Source organism: Delphinus delphis, chromosome 19 (genome assembly GCF_949987515.2).
Source record: "Delphinus delphis chromosome 19, mDelDel1.2, whole genome shotgun sequence".
Lineage (NCBI taxonomy): Eukaryota > Metazoa > Chordata > Mammalia > Artiodactyla > Delphinidae > Delphinus > Delphinus delphis.
Window position 1 is genome coordinate 2,173,835 of NC_082701.1, and position 5,659 is coordinate 2,179,493.

The 5,659-nt window shown below is 45.8% G+C and overlaps 1 pseudogene; it reads left to right on the forward strand.

Moving 5' to 3' along the window:
- Window positions 1–5,357: 5,357 nt before the first annotated feature.
- On the forward strand, window positions 5,358–5,439 carry LOC132415584 (small nucleolar RNA U3; annotated as a pseudogene).
- Window positions 5,440–5,659: the final 220 nt, after the last annotated feature.

Consider the following 5,659-nt stretch of genomic DNA (forward strand, 5'->3'; position numbering starts at 1 on the left):
CGCCGCGGGCCGGGCGTGCTCCGCGCCGGCGCCCACCTGCCGCCAGGGGGCGGTGTCAGGCTCCGCCGGGGCCCGCGGAGCCGCAGGTGAGCCCCGCGCGCCCGGGACCCGCGTGGGAGGGTCTGTGGCCGAGGGCGAGCCCTTAAGGAGGATGGGACTTCGGTTAGGAAGGGCGACAGGCACGGGAAAGGGAGGGAAGGGATAGTTTCGGCGTTTGGGATTCACATATATACACCACTATATTTTAAATAGATAAAATGACTATACTCCAGTAAAAATTAGTTTCTAGAAAAAGGACATTTATGGCAAAAATAAAATAAAATAGATAATCCTGAAAGACCTACTGTACAGCACAGGGAACTTTGCTTAATATTCTGTAATAACCTAAATGGGAAGAGAATTTGAAAAAGAATAGGTAGTACATGTATATGTATAACTGAATCAATTTGCTATACACCTGAAACTAACACAACATTGTAACTCAACTATACTCCAATAAAAAAATTAAAATTTTTAAAAATGTTTAGAAGTGTTTAGGGGAAAAGCAAATTCTACGTGGAATTGGTGAGATGTTGGTTAACAAAAGAAAGGACGTGAAGAATAAAGAAGGAAAGTTGAAGTCCCTGCTGGGCCAGCTGCCTGGTCTATTTTTTCAGTTTCTTTTCTGTTATACGTTATTACAAGAGATCGAATATAGTTCCCTGTGCTATACAGGAAATCCTTGTTGTTTAAGATGCTCTATATCTGGATGGGAGTGATGGTTATACACAGGTAATCATGTTTGTCAAAACTCATCCAACTGTACTCTTAAAATTGGAGCATGACATTGTCTGTAAACTATACCCCAATAAAAAGACTGACCCGAAAAAGCAAGTATTATCTTGCAAGATGGCAGAGGGACATCGTGCTAAAATGAAATTCTCCTGTGACTCGGTCAGGTAAGTGGACATCTAATCATCATCACCACCATCACCATCGTCATCACTATAGTCATCTGCAGCCTCCTCTTCATCAACACACAGGTGTGATTCAGGACCTATATGGGGGTCCTGCTGCCCTGGATACCATACAATGGGATCTCCATGAGCCTGGCCCCTGTAGGATAAACCACATCCAAACACAATGATATGGTCCTTTACACAGCAGTGCCCTTTAAACCCCAGTTCCAAGGTCACCTCCCAGGAAAATGTCCCAACACCTCTGGTCAACACAACAACTAAGTTCAGTCCACCGTGCTTAGTGCACAGGAGATAAAACCTAAAACGTCCTGCTCTCAGCCCTTGTGCCCTCCTCCCAGACTGGGAGGAGGGGCAGAATCCTCAACAGTTCATCTCTCCATGATGGATGCCTCAGACCGCCTGCAGGCAGAGACTTTCTTAGAGGGGTCAGAGTTAGAGCAGCCGTGGGACACCACTGCCCTCACCCAGGCCCGAGGGATGGTGAGCCGGAGCCCTGGTGGGGGGCTGTCATCCTGGAGGGACACAGCCATGGCTAGAAAGGGTGCTGGCGGAATAAATACCCCGATTCTCTCTCCTCTGAGTGCTTCCCATTTGTCGGTCCTGACCGGAAGCCAGAGGGTGATAGAGGCCCGGGGATGCAGCCTGTCCGGATCAGCCTCCCAGGGCACACAGCCAGGCAGAGAAGGGCAAAGGGTTGGGGGTGGGAAGGACTTAGGGGAGGCAAATCGTGAAGAAGCAGCACCATGGGTTAAATGTCTTCGATAGCGTGGAAGCCCAGAGCACAGATCTTGGAGTTGATTCTGTGTCCCCAAGCACTCGGGACAGCTCGGTGACAGCACCACCCAGCCCGCACAGACGTCTCCCTGACTCAGACAGAAGTCATGTTGAATTCACCTGACTCCCTGGGCCACTGCCCGTGCTCTGGGCCATGTTTGCATTTCATATAATTCTGTCTCGTTTGCATTTTGTCACACGTGTGTATTATGCTGGCGATTCTAAAAAGTCATATATATATTAAAAAATCTTAGATGCATGAATGTTTCTTCCTAGCTCCGCTGAGAGAGGCAATAGCTCATGAAAACATATTCTGGGAGGGAACTCAGAGGGCCTTAATTTCCACGCAGTGAGCACACTGGGCCCACAGACAGACCCTCTCTGCACACCCACTGGTCAGCGCCAGTTCAGCAATAAAGGGAAGGAAGTGTAGGTGGAGCCCTACGTAGCCCACACCTACGCTTCTCCCTGCCTTTCACCTTCTCCAGAAGAAGCTACTTGAGACCTTCAGAAGCTGACCACACCTGGTGTGGCTCTGAGTGCTTGACCTGGGAGAGACGGAGAAAAAGAGGAACTTTTCTGGAAGGCTTCCTGCTTCTTCATCAACTGGGGATTGTTCAGAAACTATTTTGGCCCAGCAGGGGCTACCAGGTACCACCACCAAGTACAGTCCTAGAATAAAAATCCCATCCTTATCTTTTTTCTCCTAAATTAAATGAATTGGATGCATCCAGAGGTGATACTTTTCACAAGCATGGCTAGAGATAAACACAGGAAAACAGAACAAGATCACGCCTCCCTCTGGCCCCACCCTCTTCCCAACTCCGTGGGGTGCACTTCTGTCTACCTGTGGAGCAGGTCAGGCTGGAACTGGTTTTTGTTAAGGGCAGCACTGTTTCTCATTATAGAAGATTTGGAGCTATGGGTCTTTTAAAAATGACAATTACGTAAATTGGTACAGCTACCATGGAAAATAGTATAGAGGTTTCTCAGGAAACTAAAAACAGAACTACCATAGGACCCAGCAATTCTACTCCTGGGTATTTATCCAAAAAAGAAAAGCAAAAGAAAACCCAAAAAACCCTAATTCTAAAAGATACATGCACCCTATGTTCATAGCAGCACTATTTACAATAACCAAGACATGTGGTTTATATATTCAATGGAATACTACTAAGCCATAAAAAAGAATGAAATGCCATTTGTAGCAACGTGGATGGACCTAAAGATTATCATACTAAGGCAGAAAGAAAAAGACAAATACCATATGATATCACTTACATGTGGAATCTAAAATATGACACAAATGAACCTATCTACAAAACAGAAACAAACTCACAGACAGAGAGAACAGACTTGTGGTTGCCAAGGGGGAGGGGGGAGGGAGAGGGATGGACTGGGAGTTTGGGCTTGGTAGATGCAAACTATTATATTTAGAATGGAGAACAAGGTCCTACTATATAACACAGGGAAGTACATCCAATCTCCTGGGATAAACCATAATGGGAAAGAATCTTTAAAAATAATGTACATATGTGTCTAACTGAGTCACTTTGCTGTACAGCAGAGATTGCTGCAACTTTGTAAATCAACTCTACTTCAATTAAAAAAAAACTAAAAACAGAACTACCATATGACCCAACAATTCCACTCCTGGGTATTTATCCAAAAGAAAAGAAACCCTAATTCGAAAAGATACAAGCACCGCTATGTTCAGAGCAGCTCTATTTACAATAGCCAAGATGTGGAAGCAACCTAAATGTCCATCGACAGAGGAATGGATAGAGAAGATGTGGTCCATATGTACAATGGAATATTACTCGGCCATTAAAAACGAATGAAATTTTGCCATTGGCAGCGACATGGACGGGCATGGAGGGCATTATGCTTAGTGAAATAAGTCAGACAAAGAAAGAAAAATACTGTGTGATATCACTTATATGTGGAATCTGAAAACTACAACAAACTAGTAAATGTAACAAAAAGAAGCAGACGCACAGATACCGAGAACAAACTAGTGATTACTAGTGGGGAGGGGTATGAGGGGAGGGGCAATATGGGTAGGGGATTAAGGGGTACAGACTATTAGGTATCAAACAAACTATAAGGATACATTGTACAATATGGGGAATACTTTATAATAGCCAAAATGTTATAGTAACTACCAATGGTGTATAACCTGTAAAAATTGGGAATCACTACATTGTGCACCTGTAACTTACATAATATTGTACAGCAACTATACTTCAATTTTTTTAAAAAAAATTTTAATTCAAAAAAGGAAAAAATGGCATTATGGGGAAAGGCGTTTTCACAGCTTGCAATAGGCTTTCGTTTTAAGACAGCTGAGGGCTTCAGGGGACGTGTGAAGGCCTCCAGGCTGTGCTCTGGTCCCTGCTCTGCCTCTCACCAGATGTGAGACTTTTTTCTAACAGCTTTGTTGAGGGATAACTGACATACACTAAACTGCATGTATCTGAAGTGCACACTTCGATGAGTTTCGATACATGTATACCCCCGTGAAACTACACCCACGGTCAAGACGGGGAGCACATCTGTTACCCCCTGAAGTTTCCTTATGCCCTTTGTGATCCCTCCCCCGCGCTGTCCCCAGGCAACCCCCGACCTGCTTTCTGTCGCCCTGAATTAGTGGGAGGGGTGAATCTGATCAAGTTACCTAATCTCTCCAAGTCTCTACTTTCTCAGTAGTAATAAGAGAGAGCCCGACTTGATGAATTCAAAATTCCCCTCCAATTTGAAAGTCACATGACTTCAATTAGTGAACGGAAATAAATACACAGCTCAATCAGCCTGAAGGCTGGCAAGGTGGGATTTTTGTTTGTTTGTTTGTTTTTTTGCAGTACGCGGGCCTCTCTGCGGAGCACAGGCTCCGGACGCGCAGGCTCAGCGGCCGTGGCTCACGGGCCCAGCGGGATCCTCCCGGACCGGGGCACGAACCCATGTCCCCCACATCGTCAAGCAGACTCAGAACCACTGCACCACCAGGGAAGCCTTAACAAAGTGGGATTTAGCGCTCCTTACAAAGCGAGGCCTCTCTGGACTTAGACCGGCCATCCCAAAACGGGATTCCACGTGGCAGACGTTCGAAAGAGCCGAAGAGCTGGGTGCCACCATGGACGTGCCCCCAACCATTCCTGCCACACGTGATCGGGGAGGGTTGGGGGAGAGGGGCAAGAGGGACCCACCTTAGGAGAAGAGACCCCAAGAAAATGTATTACTTGGTGCACCCCATCTGTATCAATCGTACTGAAATCCTTCTCTTCTGTCAAACATGCCCATCCCGCGAAGGATTTTTAAACGCAAAGCGTGCCAGCGAGGGTCCTCTACTGATGCTCAGGTGCTCCCCCTGCCGGTGGGGTGGCTCAGCCTCCAAAACCCTGGGTTCCCAGCCCCTCGTCCTGGCCCCAGCAGCCACCTCTGTCCACGGAGAGCAAGTGTCTTTCTTAGGGCTTTCCAAAGCAAGGGATTTTCCAAAGTTCCTGCACAGTCTGCTCTTTCCCTTGGTTTCCCCAGAACAGCAATGTCTGGAAGGGTACAGGAAGATGAATGCTACAGGAGATGCCAGGGAAATAAAAATATTAGCCCATGCAAGACTTTTCTTCTAAGACTATACTTTCAGGGATCATTTTTATAGTTCGTTACTACAGAAGTTTCTCTGAAAGAGATATGGGAACATATGTATATGTATAACTGATTTCACTTTGTTATAAAGCAGAAACTAACACACCATTGTAAAGCAATTATACTCCAATAAAGATGTTAAAAAAAAAAAAAGAATTTTCTTCTGACATCCATTGCTTCCACATCACCCAGATGCTGCATTTGAAGATCAACTTCACCCATGCTCTTGGCTCCTGTGTGTGGGTCTAATACTGCTCTCTCTTCTCTCTCTCTTCTCTTTCTAG